Genomic DNA, 18,244 nt, shown 5'->3' with positions numbered 1-18,244 from the left:
AAGGGGATGCGGTGAATACCCACCTGGTGTGGGTCCTGGGGAAAGAGGCTCTCTGCCCCTGCTGATGGAAAGAGAAAAGGAGACCAGGCTCCAGGTGTCTGTTTGTCCCCTGGATCGGGGACAGGTGTGACTGAGGAACAGCACCTACTTTCCCCTGATGCCTGAATGAGATACACTCTCTTCCTCAAAACCAAGAATAATAACCACCAAATAATAAGCAGCCTCCGTGTTGGTGAGTGGAAGGGGTGATATACTTGAGGGATTTTTTCCAATCACTGCTCAGAGCTTAATGCATCTCACAAGCTTAGGAAGACTGGACGAAATGATGACCAAGAGCAACTGGGTGCATTTAACAACGTTACAAAATTGTGTTTGCACGGACTGACAGACTTAAGAGAATGAACTTATGGTTACCTGGTGGAGAAAGGGTGGAGGGAAGGGATAGTTAGGGAGTTTGGGATTGACATGTACACACTGCTGTATTTAAAAAGGATAACCAACAAGGACTACTGTATAGCACAGGGAACTCTGCTCAATGTTATGTGGCAGCCTGGATGGGAGGGAAGTCTGGAGGAGAATGGATACACGTATATGTATGGTTGAGTCGCTCTGCTGTGCACCTGAAACTGTCACAACATTGTTAATTGGCTATACTCCAACATAAAATAAACAGTGAAAAAAAAATTGTGTTTGCAGTGGAAGTGTGTGTCTCTCTGTGTGTCACCCTAGCGACCGGACAGTTTATTTGTTGATCTTTGTGTGTGTTTAGCTAGTGTGTCTGTGTGTCTGTGTCCAGGCAGGCCCTCAGGCACGTGTATAAACACATCTGGGTGTCAGTGTCCGTGTGCTTTGAGCGCACTGGGCGTGGAGAGCAGCTGATACCCTCCTCATCCTATTTCTCTAGTCCATGCCCTCTCCCACTCAGACAACAGGACAGCCTGAAATCTGTGGCGGAATCTATCAGGAGTCCTGCATAGCTGAAGAACTATGCAAGATGAGGAGGAAAAAGGGGAATCAGATTTAAGGAATGTGAATGAAATCAGCATCATCCTGACAACAACAGCACTTGGAAATCATCAGGAAAACCGGAAGTTCCAAGGTTCTTTCTCTCATTAGAGACATAATCTCTCAAACGTAGGGAAGGAGTTCACAACTCCTGTTGTGAGGAGTACAGAAAACAAGGCATGTTAACAGTTGTGAACAGCGCCTGGCACACATGAAATTCTTCATAAATATTAGTTATTGTTGTGATCATCTCTAGCAAAGGTGAAAGGTACCCAGGAAGGAATGATCAGGCTTCCCTTGAACACTTAAGTGAGTGGAACAAGGGCAGATGGGAATGTTTTCATGCAGAAAGTCTATGCCCTGCATAAACAACAGAAACAGAGCACCCTTCTTTGAGGAGAAAGAGTCTACCATGCTCCATATTTCAGACAAAGGAAAATGCATGTGGCCATAACCAGATGAAATGTTCTTTCCCATGCTCTTTCAGCTGAAGACAGTCCCTACCATTCTAGTATCTATTTGTGCCAACATTTACTATGAGGAAGCTTGAAGAGGGTCTTCAGCAGGGAAAAAGCAAGTGAACAGTGACCTTCAGAGTTCAAATATCTCCTTTCAAAATGACCTCTACTTGAGTCACAAGTTGGACACCGGAAAGGGGGTCCCTGGCCATTTGAGAATCTGAAGACTACAGCTGGGGACATCCCTGGTTGTCCAGTGGTTAAGACTCTACGCCTCCACTACAGCAGACGTGGGTTCAATCCCTGATCAGGTAACTAAGATCCCACATGCAGTGCTGCGTGGCCAAAAAGAAAAAAAAAAAAAAAAAAAAGGGTAAGACTACAATTGGAGAGATGGCAGCCTGAGCTTTAAGTGGTGGTGCCAATAGCAGACTAGTTCAATATCTGCTGGGGCTCACCAACCAATGAAAATGTGTTACAGTGGGCCAAGAGAAAAGGAGAGGACTGTCTACACTCGTCCAAATAGCTCACTTGACTGATGTGCTTTAGTTGCCTTCCTGAATTGACTTTCCTTTCCCAATGCACAAAATCTTTGTCTTCACAGGATGACATTGACCTGTCTGTCTTGCCAACCTGGAGAAGGCATGAAAAGGTTTTGTGTCAGGTAGATGCTGGAGAATAAAGACTGGGGAAGAGAAGCAGCCTTTCCTCCCCTGGATACTAAAGACATCCAAGCTGGCCATGGTACCCTGGGGACCAGCCAGGACCTATGGGCAATCTCAGTATGTTCTATCTCATAAGGAAGAAAAAAAATCCATATTTCAATAAGTTTTCAAAATGAGCAAACAAAATCTTTGGACAATCAGAAGAGAAAGCCATGTTCTTCGGTTTTGTAACAAATTTTCCCAGTTGGCATCCAGGGCTTGGGAAAGAAACCATCATAGTTACTTGGAGTAAGGGACCACAAATGACAGAAGTTAGAGAGTCCTCTTGAATCTGTACTTCTGCCAGGTTTTAAAAGCCTGAACTCCTAGACCGTGGACATCAGCGTCATAGGCTATTGGCCACATCCCTCACTATGGTGATGGGATATGGGAGAGATCATCCCCCAATGTCTCAGCGTTTGGGCAGGGTTGAACCTGGAGGTGACTATCCCTTCTATAGGTACATGTTACCTGGCTAGGGCTGCCAATAATCTCCACCTGGGACCTATCATAACTTCTATGACCAGGAAAGCTGTAGTTACTGAGTTGGATCAGTCACCCCGGTTTCCGAGACATCCTCCCATTCCAGCCCCAATACAAAACCTCTAGACTGGAGGTTGGCCCCCTCTCAAGCAGAGAGCAACTAGAAGAATTATGATGCTCATTCGGGTTTAAACCTCACCCAACCATGGCCTTTGCTTTCCAAATGCAAACAACCCAGGGAAATGATTCTCAAACACATTCAACTGCAAAGCACCTTGAATGTGTTTTGGGGAACATTTTTAGACATTAACGTATTAAACTTGTAATAACCAAATAGGTATTTTTGCAGTAAATTAAATTATAACCCCCTTATACCAGATACTATCTTAAACAAACAGTAGAAGGTGGCATAGATTTAAGACAAAATGTGGGTACTTAAAATATTAGAAGAATTCTATCCAGTCAATTCATTTTTTCTTCTCCTTAGAAAGCACATGGGATTATTTCATGTTAGCTGGGGGGCTCCCCAGCCTGGCTCCTGGCATCCCAACACTTGCGGTCAGAGTTTGAGATTCACTATCCTAAGGTAACATAACATAAACATAACTCCAAGAACTAGATCATTATCAAGCGGAAAGCAAGGTCTTTCCAGGAAGACTCTGGCTCTGGAACTCAGAAACCATTCTGAAACCCTGAAGGAGTCATCCTTCCCCACGAAAGTTAAAAAATTGACAAATAAACAAAATATTGGTACAAGAAATGGGGATTGACAATTCCAAACAATAGACCATAAAAAGAAAAGAAAGTGATGGAAGGGCCCATTGAGTTGATTTAGTCTAGAATTGGGAAACTGACTTGAACTTGAGCCAACTCTATTGATTGGTAACCACCTTCTAGAGTTCTGGGCTAGAAAGATTCGAAAGCACAAAAACAAGCATTGACCTATAACTTCTATTCAGGCAAACCCTGATCTACCGCCAGCCCCTTATAGAAGAAATGAGGAGATTGAGCTCCAGAAAGATATCAGACAATTTAGAGGCAAGGCAGCAACTTTGCCTTTTTGAATACTGATTTACACATTAGAATCTGATTCAAATCAATATACGTTGTGTCACTATGTGTCCTGCAATATGCTGGCTCTAGGAATACACAAACTCCTCATATTAAATGACATATATCCTGAGTTCACCATTGTTTATGGTTAGAATGAGTTCTTCAACTATATGTTTCCATATCTGGTCATCGTTTTAAATCTGGGCAACCAGAAGTGCATATAATGTTCAAAATAAATCCCGACTGCCTTGCCAACATGTATCTACTAATTTCCATTACAATACTCCCTCACTGCTGCAAATTCTCATTGTGTAAACTTCTAGTATATGGGATTTTAATTCTGTGTACTTTTTACCCATTAGAGAGAATTGCAGTTTGAGTATATAAAAGTCACAAGCCCTTCTGAGTTTTTAAATAAAAATGCACTGAATGCATTTTATATAGTAAAATGACATCTGATAACTTGGAAAGATGTCACAGTATATTACTGAGTTGGGTAAATAAAAGATTACCAAACAGTATATAAAACATAATCAAGAAAATGATGATTGATAGGGCCTGGTGGCAGTATGGACCTTGTCCAGTGGAATGGACACCATACATGCTGATTGGTTGGGTACTGGTTTTGACTGAATGGCAAGCTGTTAAATATTGTGAATATCGCCTCTAAGAGTAGCAAAATAGACAATTATTAACCCCTCTAAATCTCATTTTTCTTATCTATAAGAGAACGGGGGAAAGAGCTATAATTTTACTTACTCTGGAAGCTATTATGCAGCTTAGAACTAATGTGTGTAAACTGCCCTGCATATGGTAGGCACACAATAAAAGACTATCAGTATATTAAAAAGCATACATTCTATAAGAATTCAGGCTACAAAGCACCATAGTTCCTTTCTATCACGTCGCGCCAAGCCATATGCCATGAATAGTCTTAAGTGAAAATTCTAAGTTTCTTTTCTCTTTCATCCCATTTGCATGAGTCACACACTCTCATCAATCAATCACACAATGTACAGTCGTGCGCCCCCTCTCTCCCACAGCACTGGCCCAACCCAACACTTGGTTAAAAAACATAATAAGAATAATCAAGGTTCTGCAAAACTGAATGCACATGGAAAAAGGATTAGAAGGATATAAATGAATACCATTAAGTGTCTCTGAATGGTGGTAGTGCAAGCCATCTTTATCTTACAGCGTTTGTAGTCTATATTGATTTCCATGGAATGTGTATTGCAGTAGCTGCGAGAATAAATAAAACAATTTTTAAATAAAAGAGAAAATACTTTGAAAATTTCGATGTAGGACCAGGCCCGTAAAATAATGTCTCTTACCCTGTATAATACCTTTAAATGGTTTTAAAAAATTACAAGCACCTTATTAAATTTGCAAAGAATGGAAGTCTTGAAAAGTTTCTAGGCAACAAAGTAAAGGAAGATTGACTGTCTTCTATTACTTGTTAATAGTGTAAACTGTCACTGATTGTCTCTTTACTTAGTGCTCTTGACTTTATTGCTTTATTTTCAAGGAATGCAAACTATTTGTGTCCTGTTAATAGTTCACTCACAATTATAGGTCTCAAGCATTATTTCCTTGAAAAGGCCTTATGTCTTTAAACATAAATTACACTACCACAAATTCTCCTTATACAAGATTTTCTTGTAAAGATGGCATTTATGACCAAGAAGGCTGTACTATAAAAATTCTACTTCTCTGCATTTGTCTTTTTTGATCCTCAACAAACTTTATGAGGGTTTTGGACATAAAATAAAGTTAGATCTGTGTCTCTTATCATGTATCAACACTAATTATAAATAAATTTAAGATTTAATTATAATAGAACAATAAAAATTCTTTAAAAAATAAAGCATGGGTGATTACTTCTATGATCTTAAAAGGAGGTCATCAGAGGCTAACATCAAAAAACAAACAGGTGGTAGATTTGGGGACATATATTGATAAATCAAAACAGTGTAATGCAGCAATTATCACAACAGACAAAACTGAATGACCAGGGACAGTTTAGGGAGAATATTTGTTTGTTATCAGATATGACTGACCAACTTAGTGTATAAAATGCTCTTCCGAATTAGTATTATGAATGAAAAATATTGCCTGCCACATCATTAAAGAAAGGATGTTGCAGCCATCAAGCCATCACACTACAGCTGCCCCCAACGGTGTACCCTGAGGAGACTCAGGAAGGGAAAGCACAGGATACTGGCCCCGCTAGCTGAGGTGCATATCAAAGGAATGATTTCAGTGAGCCCAGACTCTTGCATCTTCCCATACATAGAAAAGCACTAATTTCATTAACTTGAGATGTCTGGTTTCTTTAATTAACAATAATCTTTTGATGCCCCAACTACCTGGTCTTTGTTGTAAAAACTCCTGTATGTCCTGGTTCCACCCCTGATTCTTTGGAGCAGTCCCTCAGAGCTATCTGAGATGTTGTGTCCTGGGCTTAAGTCCTCAGTTTTGTCCACTGAATAAAACATAATTCTCAGCTTTTAGGTTGTGCTTTTTTTTCTTCAGTCGACAGTCCAAAAAATGTGGAGAGGGTGGACCTAAAGAAGGTGCAGTTCGGCAGATGGGAGGTGACATAAATGCAGAGCCACCTCCCCAAGTGGCCCACAGCGCTTGAGTCTCTAGACTTCTATAGGATCCAGCGGATTAGAGCAGCTCTGGTAAACGGGATTGGAACTATTTCTCTTCTAAGCGGAAAAAACCTATTAGTTTTAGTTAAATGGGAAAGAAATGTGACATTTCCTTGCGCCTGAATGTCTTTCAACAATCTATCTTTTTCTTTGCCTACATTTTCTGAAAAACAAAAGATTGCACTTTAAGAGAAAATGTCATTATATGCTCTTTCTAAGGGAATGTTGCTAAAGCATATTACACGTTTTGAAAAATAAACAAAATAGAGCAAAAATGCAGAAAGATGATAGTGAGATTAAATGAGATGCGAAGTACTTGGGATGCTCCCAGAAAGACTCCTTGTGGGTCTCTGTGCTTGCTTCTCTCCTGCATGGAATACACCTCTTCCACACCTGTCCCAGACTTGCTCCCTCATTTCATTCAAGTTTCAGGCCCAAAACCAGCTCTTCTAGAAAGGGCTTCCTTGACCACACTTATCTAAATAGCCATACATCTCTTTCCGTCACTTTTCTGAGTTCCATTCTGCTTTATCTCTGGCTGAAATAATATCAAACATTTATTCACTGAAATATTTATTTCCCATCTGCTACACTGGTTTCTCCATTTCCATGAAGTCAGGGACTTTGTTTTATCTTTATTTTATCCTCAGGCCCTAGAGAGATGCCTGATAGACAGTAAACGATCAATAACACATTTGCTGATTGAATACATAGTAAATATTAAGTGATGTTCATGATCGTTAGAGGTGATAATGATCCATCTTTCTACTGGGGGCTCACACGATCAGTATTGACTTTGGCAGACAGTTGAGAGTAGAGGTCAAGAAGTAGAGTTGGGGGGTCAGATATAGATATTTCCCCCAACTTATATACTGTGAAAAATCCAAACCTACAGGAAAGTTGGAAGAGTAGTACAATGAACATTCAAATGCCTTTTACCTAAATTCACCAATTCAATCAAAATTCTACCACATTTGCTTCCTGTCTTTCCACAAACATAAATGAGTGTGTATGTGTATATAGATGCATATATAGATGATGCATGTACACACACTTTTTTGGCTGAACCATTTGAGAGGTAATTGTGGACATTATGACACTCAACTCCTAAATACTTCAGCAAGTATCTCATAAGAACAAGAATATTTTCTTATAAAACCACAATACAGCACTTGGGAAAATATAATGCTAATACTATATTATTGTCTCATAAACTTCTGGTACTCAAATCTCCCTGATTTTCCCAATGCTGTGCTCGACATACAAGATACTTTTAATCTAGACTCAGTCCAGAGGCAGCACGGCATCTAGATGACGTGTTTCTGCATGCTCTTTCAATCTGGAGTCCGAGCCCCAGTTATTCATGACATTGACACTTTTCAAGAGCCTGTCCAGTTGTTTTGCTGAATGTCCCTCAGTCTGCACTGTCTAATTGTCTCCTCAGGCTTAGATTCAAGTTATGTACTTTGGCCCAAATATGGCAGAAGTGATGGTGTGTCCTTCTCCATGTGCTGGTTTTGACACCTGGCTCCACCATCTTATCTACCATGTGAGTTCTGGCAGTTTCCATTGCCTCTCTGAACCTTGATTTCCAAACTTACAAAAGGAGGATGACACTACTATCTCTCTGAGGAGATACTTAAATAAAAGAATGTATCAAAGGCTTTTAGCACAGAGCCTGATTCTAGCTCTTTTACCAGCCATGTGACCTCGGACACAGTTCTTAGCCCCCCTGAACCTCCTTCCCTGTAGCATGAAATCACAGTTAACTAACTCTGAGGGATTTCATTAAGACTCACAGTTTACACATACGAAATATAATAAGCATCCCAAAAGCGTTTTCAATTCTCACTGTTATTAATAAATGACATGTGAGGTCATAGAGTGATATCAGGACAGACTTTGAAGTCTAAAACTACTTGTTTCTTCTTCTCCACATCTTGGGAGAGCCTCGCAGGAACATGTGTCTTCCTTTCATAGCCCTTGCCTCTCTTCTCTTTCAGGTTAATGCTTAAAATTTTGCTCTGATCATCACACAACCCATCCCTACTTTTCAAATTCGTAGCTAATAACCAGCCCAGTTTTCAGTAGTGAAATCCAGATGACTATATTTGATAAAACTGAGTATAAATAGATAAGAAATTGAGTCCACATTAGTCCCTTCTTGCCTTCTTTTATTTTGTTCACTTAATTAATGTAAAGCAGCTGGGTAAACACCCGAAGTACAATAAACCGAAGTACCTGTCATCTAGTTTAAATAGCACCATGCCCCTCGGAGTGAGTCCATAAGGCTGATATGATTTAATATCTTCATCAAGGGTCTGGTAAAGAATTAAGATCATGCCCATCAATCTTCCCAGGGATCAAGCAGCACTTATCTCTTCAAAACCTGACCTCACACCCCAGAGCCTGTGGTCATCAAGAGGGCACTGGGGGCCCCAGGAGAAGCCCTGATCCCTGTGTCTTCCCACAACATACTTCTCACCCCTCACTGTCTGACTGTGCCTTAGGTCTGACTGAGCCTTAGGTCTGACTGCACTCCTCTGTGGGCATGATTCTGCCCTCAGTCTCCAGCTCCATCTGCATCCAATCACCCCATGTTACCACCTCACTCCTCCATCTCCCACAGTGGTCCACTGAGCCAGTGACCTCTCAGTCCTGCCCTGCCTTTCAGGAGGAAGAATTAACCAACATCAGAGTCAAGCCAGATCCCTCTGCATGAAGTCCAAACCAGATGTCAGGCTCAATCCAATATCCAGCCCAACTGTTCCTTGGCACTGGATGGAGATGACAGTCATTTGATTTAATTTCTCTATTTTGACCCAATCTATGTCATCTTGTTTAGAGACACCTATAATGCCAACTATCATCTTTAAAAAGATGATATAGATATGATATAGATATGCCCTTGATTCAGCTAGAGCTTTCAGTTTCATTTCTCCCCCAAATTTGCAGATACACTATTGTGGGATTTCAAGAGTACATGTCATTAGTAGCTGATTAGAAATATCTGTCCTTACAGAAATCCTCAGTAAAATAACTTCCCCTGTATATTTCATGTATGGCCTTCTCTTTGGTTACTTAAACAAAGCTGAACTCCTTTCTAAAAGCAAATATTAAAAGAAAAAAAATCTAGTCAGAGCCCTTTGGTTTTACCAGTGCTCTGTAATGAGCTACCCTCCATGCTAGGGACAGACATTTCATTAACTTTTCCTCTCTGGCTTTCCTTATACATGAGTCTTGTGTCTCTTGTATTTAGAAAAATAATAAGAACTTTTTCTGGTTCCTCCCACCTCACAGGCTAGAACCAACATTTCACAAGCCGGTGTCTGATAAACAATAGGGAATGCTATAAACAACATGAATCTGATACGAAGACTAGAGAATAATAACAAAAAGTAATAAAAAATGTTGAGTTTCCATCAGAATAACTAAATCCAGGAAAGAAATACCACGAGCATAGAACAGGCAACTGAAAATCTAATTTTAATAATCCCAAAGTCTATTTAATTCTGCCTTTTATGTGCTAAACATTTGCTAGGTACTAAAAGATAGATAAGTAAGACAGTTTTTACACACAGGTCAGGATAGGAGAGAGAGATGTTAAAATGTATAAAAAGTATGTTACCATAGTACTAATCATTGCTTTATTTAGCACTAGGGACCCAGAAAACTACTGAGCAGGGCATTCAAGGTTGAGTAGGAGTCTGTGATATGAATGTGATCAGGAAAGACCATCTGAATAGGAGGAAGCATGCTGTGGCCAGCTCATGGATTATATGCTGAGAAATGATGGGAGATGGGACCAGAATGAAAAGGACAAGCAATGTTGGGACGGATAGATTGCACTAGGAATGTGAATCTGATTCATATACCCTATATCCAGCCGTACAAAACTATTGACCATCTGCTTAACATACCTGGCTTTTTCATGCATTTGTGTCTTTGCAATGCTGTTTCCTCTGCCTGGAATGGGCTCAGCCTATCTGTCCTGACAGCATTTTAATCTTCCTCCAAGACTTAATTCTAGCCTCTCCTTCTGGATGAGGGCTTCACTGAAGACTGTCCCATAGCCACCACCCTCCATGATGGTATGACAGTAAAAAAGAGATTAAGATATATAGTTCAGGAGCAACTATTACAAGCTAAAAGATAGCCAGATTTGAAATCTAATTATATTCCAGTAAACACTAGAGAATCAATCTAAAAGCTCTCAGAATTTATTAGAGTTCGGTAAATGGTAATAAGCAAGGTAAAATTGTGAAAAATGTGAAACAAATCAGATTTCCTATATGCCAACAATAATGATTTAAAAGATATAATGGAAGTAAAATTATATTTATGTTGGTAAGCAAAAAATATCAATTACCTACAAAAAAGACCTAATAAGTTATGCAAGGACTCTATGTACAGGTTAGTAATAAAATTAGAAACAGATAAAAGATTTAAGTAAATGATATTTCTGGATGGGAAGACATAATTTTTCCAATACATTAACATTTCATAAAAGTAAGAAATAAGATGAATAGAAACACCATATGCTAACACATATGTATGGAATTTAAGAAAAAAAATGTCATGAAGAACCTAGGGGTAAGACAGGAATGAAGACACAGACCTACTACAGAATGGACTTGAGGATATGCGGAGGGGGAAGGGTAAACTGTGACAAAGCGAGAGAGTGGCATGGACATATATACACTACCAAACATGAAATAGATAGCTAGTGGGAAGCAGCCACATAGCACAGGGAAATCAGCTTGGTGCTTTGTGACCACCTAGAAGGGTGGGATAGGGAGGGTGGGAGGGAGACGCAAGAGGGAGGAGATATGGGGATATATATATAGGTATAGCTGATTCGCTTTGTTATACAGCAGAAACTAACACACCATTGTGAAGCAATTATACTCTAACAAAGATGTTAAAAAAAACAATCTAAATCAAAATTTCATGCAGATAATTTGAATATTTGCCAAAGTTATTTTAAGATGTTCTAGAAACAAACAGAAAAGAACTAGCTATATTTGGGGGGGAAAATGAAGTATTCACTTGCCCTCACAAATACTAAAATATCTTATAAAGCTGTGGTCATTTAATAATCATGACATTGGCCGAACAACCCAGAAACAGCCCAGTGAAACTAAACTGATAGCCCCCAAATAAGTGAAAAGTTACTAATTGTTAAAGGGGGTGAAATAAGGCAATGCAAAAGGGTTTCATTAGTCAATAAAAGATGCAGCAAAAATATTGAACTATTTGAAAAACAAATGAAATCTTAGTATACACATTAAAATGAATTCTAGATGTATTAAAGAGTTAAAGGTAAAAACTATTAGAAGAAAACATAGATAAATATCTTAAAGCTCTCTGAAATGAGAAAAATATCTTTTAAACAAAAAAGCAATAGAAGACAAGACAGAAGAAATACTAATGAATGTAACTATATAAAAATATAAGTTTGCTACATGAATTATGTTGAACTTTCGAACATAGAATTTCATTAAACTTATTCACTCCAAATCACTAAATCCTTGCTGATAATAAAATTCTGTATTACTTATTTCGTAGCTTTTCTCATTTGCTGAGAAAACCAAACTGAGAAAGAACTTTGGAAAACTGCGAGATGAAAAAAATACAGTGTAATTAAAACACTGCAAGGAAGAAAAGAATGTAAGTTTGCATACACCAAAAATAAGACAAAATGAAAATAGAAGTGAAAAATTGGATAGAAATATTTATAAAAAATTGAATAATAAAAGGCTAATGGCAAATATATAATAGTTCTTAAAAAATAAGAAAATATTAAAGATAAAAATGGAAAGTAAAAAAAAGATGAACGAGATAAAAATAAAATTCACAAAAGAAGAAATATAAGATTAATAGTGAGATTTTTTTAAAGCTTAAATATCACTAATAATAAAATAATTTTTTTAAAAGGTGCCATTTTAACCTATGAAATTGGCAAACATTTTTTAAAATGATGATATTTAATGTTGACAGCACTAGTTAAGACAGACATGCTGGGGCTTCCCTGGTGGCACAGTGGTTAAGAATCTGCAGGGGACATGGTTTTGAGCCCTGGTCCAGGAAGATCCCACATGCCATGGAGCAACTAAGCCCATGCACCACAACTACTGAGCCTGTGCTCTAGAGCTCGCAAGCCACAACTACTGAGCCCGTGTGCCACAACTACTGAAGCCCGCGTGCCTAGAGCCCATGCTCTGCAACAAGGTAAGCCACCACAGTGAGAAGCCCGCGCACCGCTACAAAGAGTGGCCCCCATTCACCACAACTAGAGAAAGCCTGCATGCAGCAATGAAGACCCAATGCAGCCAAAAATAAATAAATAATTTTTTTTAAAAAAAAGATAGACATGTTAATACACAACTGCTGGTAATGTGAAAGGATATAAACTTCGTAGAAACCAATTTACAATATGCATAAAGACATTAAAAATATAACAAAACTCTAGTTTTAAGGTAGTGCAGAAAAGGCATTTTGCCTTTCAGCCTCTAAAAAATAACCACAAAACTGCATGAAGAAAATGTAACAGGACCAAAACCTCCATTTTCCATGAAACTGGGGAACATCTTTAAATATGAGCATGATACATAAAATCAAACTGCAGATGGAAAAATACTAAGTGATTAGCAGAGTTTAAGGAAGTCAAAGCTAAGTGGATGGAGAATTCCTATGGAAAGCAAAAGTCCAGATTTCTTGTGCTTTTCTGCTCTGTTACTTTTTGTGTGACAATTCAATCTTCCAGCTTGTTTCATGGTCACAAGATAATTGCCCAAGCATCAGCCATTACATCTGTGTTCCAAGCAAGAAGAAGAAGGAAAGGAGGAAAGTCAAAATCCACCTGTATGTCAGTTCCTTTTAAAGAGCTTTTCCTTTTAAATAATTGCCACAGGCAAATCATCAACTACCCTATCTATAAGGGAGGAAGCAAAGCATGGTGTTTTAACTGGAAACACCATCCCCTATTATATAGGGGCCTGCTGCTAAGCAAGAAAGGGAGAATAAATTTAGACAAGAAAACTCGCCTCAGAAGTAAAATTGAATAATAGGTAAAAATGAAGAATCAAAAGACAGCAATACATGCATATTATTTAGAAATATTGAAGCAAAAAGCAAAAGAAACAATCACAAAATTTGAAAGGTTTTGTCTTTGGAGGGAGAAACAACAGAAAAAGGAGGGAACCAGAGGGCCAATATTTCCTTTTTATTATAACCCTTTTAGCACTATTTGCCTTTTTATACTATGTACTCCCACTCGTTTATTAAAATAAAATATAATTTTAAAATTCAGCTTCAAAAAGATCACTTCACAGCAAATGCAAAGTTGCTCAATCTCATTAGTAACCAAATTAAAAGACAAGTTAAAAGAACAATGAGATATCACTTTCACTCATCAGTTTATAAAATATTAAAATAGTAATGATAGCAAGTATTGGCTCAGGTGTACAGAAACAGGTCCTCAAATACTGTTGATGGGAGTGTAAATTGGTACAACATTTTTAGAGATAAGTTTGGCAGTTTCTATTAAAATTTAAAATATGCATATCCTTCAACCCAGAAATTTCACTTCTAGGTACCTACCTTAGAAAAATGCTTGTCATCAGTGCAAAATGGGACAGACAAGGATTTGTGTTGCATAATTATAGTACGAAATATTTTAAAACATCATCCATGTCCATCAATAAGAAAATGACTTGATAAACTATGGTCTATTTATACCACAGAACTCAATGTACTGTTTTTTCAAAGGAGGTATGCCTTACCTGTTTTGTCCCAGAAAGAACTCCTACATATATCATTAAATGAAAAAAGCAAGCTGTGAAATAGGTAGAGTTTAACAGATTTAGTATTTACACTTCTGTTAAAGTTTGGAAGGATAGTCTTTAAATTGAACATAGTAGTTTCCTCTATGAGAGGAACCTGATTAGAGAAGAAAGGGAAGAAATGTAAAATAGAGGCTTAATCTAGTAATACAACTTTATTCTTAAAATATCTTATATTTATGAACATATTAAAAACAACATCAGAGAAATAATCTCCTGCAAAAAAAAGCCCCTTAATATTAAAGAATTTGTAGACTCCAAAACCATGACTGGATGGAGTTCTGTGTGTCTGTGGTTCCTGTTTCTGGGGACTCTTTCTCCACCCGGAACACTAAGTTTGTCTTAAGGAGGTCATGGGTGTTATTCACTGAAACAATCTAAGGTGGTAATGAGAACAACCTATTTTTCACTTTACCTATTTTTGAAATGTTTGTTTTAATTAGGTGATTAGCCAGCTTCGTTAAGGATGCAATTAGACACATAAATTATCCTTTGAAAGCACTACTTGGAAAGGAACCTACAAATGTAAACAATACCAAACATAAAAAACAAACAAAAAAAACAATTCAAACTCAACTGTGCAGTTATTTTAAGAACAAGATGTATTCGGTCAAATGCAAGAGCAGCTAACCCTTTATTTAACTGAATTCCACCTCTCTCTTTTTTCCAGCCCAGTTGGTACTTGACTCTAGAAATAGCGATTATTACACCTGGACAAGTTGTGCTGTCAACATGTACATTGGGGTCCTGATTCGCAGCCTGCATTTCAGGCATGCAAGACTGCTCTTATATCACCAGGGTGTTGTTGCTTTGCTCCATTACAATTAGTTAAATTCAGAGTACATTTAACAGCAGACACAGAAGCTGCCCTAAATCTTCAGAAGATACAGAGGACTGCCATTGTTGGAGTAGAAACCAACAACCTTGGCCAGTGGTAGGTGGTTAAAGTGAGAAATCTCCTTTTTCCTTCCATCCAGCACAAGGCTCCCAGTCAGGAGGGAAAGAACAGCATTCATTACCCATGCAAAGTACAAGAGCCGGGTAAATTTCAGGAGGTCAGAATATAATTATATGGTCAGGAACTTCCCTCCCCCCACCCTTGGGGGAATAAAACACCCCACTCATACTATGTCATATCAAATATTTGAAATATCTTGGACAGAATCCAGGAGTCAGTTTAAGATCCTCTTTATTCTCTCTTTCAGAGCTAGTAAGGAAATTTCATGAGATGAGCTTGATGTGTGTGGAATTCTACAGCAAGTTATCTGCACCGTTTGCATACCGGACCGGAGTTACATTTTGCTACCTATGCAGAGTTTGCAGATAACAGAAAAGTAACTGCTCCCTTTTTAATAAAATGCTCATCCATTGCAAACTGCCCCCAAAACATCACAAGAGGAAAAAAATAACAACCTCCCCATATATATTGTCCTTGGCAACAAGTTCAGGTGCTCATAATTAATTTTGCAAATAATTGCACCTTCTAAATGGCTTCTCTGTAAACTAAGAGGTAGAACCTCCAGCATAAAGCAAAGAAAACTCCTAGGTGAGTAATAAAGAGGGCCTATGGGTACCTTCCTGATAATAACACGGCCCAGCTTTGCTGCTAGTTCGGTGTATTCTATGAGAGTTTTGTAATAGGGAAGAACAAACCTGAATCCGTACTGAATATGTTTCTTTTAACTTTTAGCCTTTGTATCTACTGCTTTTGCTACAAGTTAAGAATGTTGCCTATAACCTGAAATATACAGGATAGCCCATTCCCAAAACTCTGACCTTTGAAGATATAACACTTTTCCATTCATATAGAGATAAAAAGTTGCAAAAGAGAGAATAACATTTGTCTTGTTGGAGGTTTATAGGAACATTGTGACCGGATTTACACGGACAGCTGCAAGAACAAATGATTCTGGCACCAAGAAGTCTGCAGCGACCAAACACAACCCACCCACCACCCTTTTTTAAATTATTTATTTATGGGTTTCCCTGGTGGCGCAGTGGTTGAGAGTCCGCCTGCCGAGGCAGGGGACGCGGTTTCGTGCCCCGGTCCGGGAAGATGCCGCGAAGCGGCTGGGCCCGTGAGCCATGGCCGCTGGGCCTGCGCGTCCGGAGCCTGTGCTCCGCAACGGGATAGGCCGCAGCAGTGAGAGGCCCGCGTACCGCAAAAAGAAAAAAAAAAAAAAATTTATTTGGCTGTGTGGGGTCTTAGTTGCTGCGTGAAGGAGTCTTAACCACTGGACCACCAGAGAAGCCCCCCACGCCCCCCCCCCTTTTTTTTTTTTTTTTGCGGTACGCGGGCCTCTCACTGCTGCGGCCTATCCCGTTGCAGAGCACAGGCTCCGGACGCGCAGGCCCAGCGGCCATGGCTCACGGGCCCAGCCGCTCCGCGGCATGTGGCATCTTCCCGGACCGGGGCACGAACCCGTGTCTCCTGCATCAGCAGGCGGACCCCCAACCACTGCACCACCAGGGAAGCCCCCCCACTCCCCTTTTAAGTATAAAAGAAGCCTGAATTCTAAGTGGGGAAGATGGTTCTTTGCGACACAATTTCTCAGGCCCACATTTTTGGTCTTCTCCAAGAGAAGTAACATTTATGTCTCACTTTCTTTTAAAGCATGTGGTCGTGTTTTATGTATTTAATCACTGCAACAAGCACTATGAGGTACTGGTGACAGGAGGGGCCACTGAGTCCCAGAGCCAGCCAGTCTGCAAGAGACAGAGACAGGATACAAAACCCAGACTTCAGGGACTCAGCCAGAATCTCACTTACCTGAGTCTAGTCGCAAATGTCACGGTGCCTTGCGTGAGCAGAGCGCCCTGCACGTTTACGTCTAGTCAGGAGAGCCGGGGAGAAGCTACCACTGAGTTGAGGGTGGGAGGCTAGAGAGACCGGAAACGCTTCTACTTCCGGGTACACTCTACCCACCCCGTGGCTATGGCCCTCCCCTTCTCAATGCTCCGGGAGTTCTTTGCAACAACAAACCAACACTTCTCCCTCAGCCTTCAAAGCCAGTTCAGGTAACTCCCTGTCCCTGCAGTTTTCCTCATCCCACCATTTTGGATTCAGCTCTTCCTCAACTCTCCCATAGTTTTTTGTGTATATGGCTATTATGCCTCAGCCTACCCTCTGCTTACCCCCTGTTATGGTCAGCCGTGAATGTGTCTGCATCCCCCCGACGCATTCCCCGCTAAGTGTTAAACCTCTTAAGAAAAGGACCAAGTCCTTCCAGTTTTTTCCACGTGGCATGTTTCACAGGACTAAGCAAGATGATTTGCACACATTGGGTCCTTAATCCATGTTGAAGTTCAGTGAACTGAATTGCATCCAATTAGAAGGAAACTTAGATAATAACACAGTTTTATGTGTTATGTAATACTTAGAAAACAAGCTGTGTACACACTCTGAAAAATATTTTGCATGTCATATATCATTTAAACTTCACAACTACGTTGTAACATAAATAGTAGATTGCATTATTTTGCTGTATAGATAATTTATAGATAAACATACCAGAACTCGAAGAATTTAAGCCCCTGGCCACTGAGTGACCGAGTGATTGCAGCCAGATTCAAATCCAAGTCTCTGAACTCTTAAGCCAAGGCTCTTTCTTCCTAGCTGTACTTAGATCCTTCAAGGAAGCAGATACTTTGTCTTTGGCCTTCTTCCCAGACTGCCCCCTTGTACGTTCCCTCAGCGCATGGTCTCCCATGGACATGCCCAGACAAAATGTGCAGCATCCTCTCCCCCTGCCCCACCTCTCTCTGCTTCCTGGGTACCTTTCCAGGACACCAGCAGCCCACTCACTCGGGATCCAGTCCATCCTGCTGATGTTATTCATTCTGGGGAGAAAAAAAGAATAGTATATATAAAATATAAAATATATTGTGGATAACATCTTTTTCTCTCCTTCATATCACAATCTCAGGATAGAAATACTGCCTTGTGCATTTCTGGGGGTTCCCAGATTTTACCATCTTGCCAGTTCCTCTAACCTTCTGATCTCTCTCTGATCTCTTCCTGATCAGGCTGGAAAGGAAAC

The 18,244-nt window shown here is 39.7% G+C and overlaps 1 long non-coding RNA gene across 2 annotated transcripts in view; it reads right to left on the bottom strand.

The window, feature by feature from the left end:
• Positions 1 to 17,081, bottom strand: part of LOC307182996 — a 493,984-nt gene extending 476,903 nt beyond the window's left edge. For both annotated transcript variants that reach the window (XR_013827328.1, XR_013827329.1), the window contains exon 1: positions 16,975 to 17,081. This is a non-coding gene — a long non-coding RNA (uncharacterized lncRNA). The remainder of the gene's footprint in view (positions 1 to 16,974) is intronic.
• Positions 17,082 to 18,244: the final 1,163 nt, after the last annotated feature.

Source organism: Stenella coeruleoalba, assembly GCF_951394435.1.
Source record: "Stenella coeruleoalba genome assembly, chromosome: 2".
NCBI classification, from domain to species: domain Eukaryota; kingdom Metazoa; phylum Chordata; class Mammalia; order Artiodactyla; family Delphinidae; genus Stenella; species Stenella coeruleoalba.
This window is presented reverse-complemented; position numbering and strand designations above follow the sequence as displayed.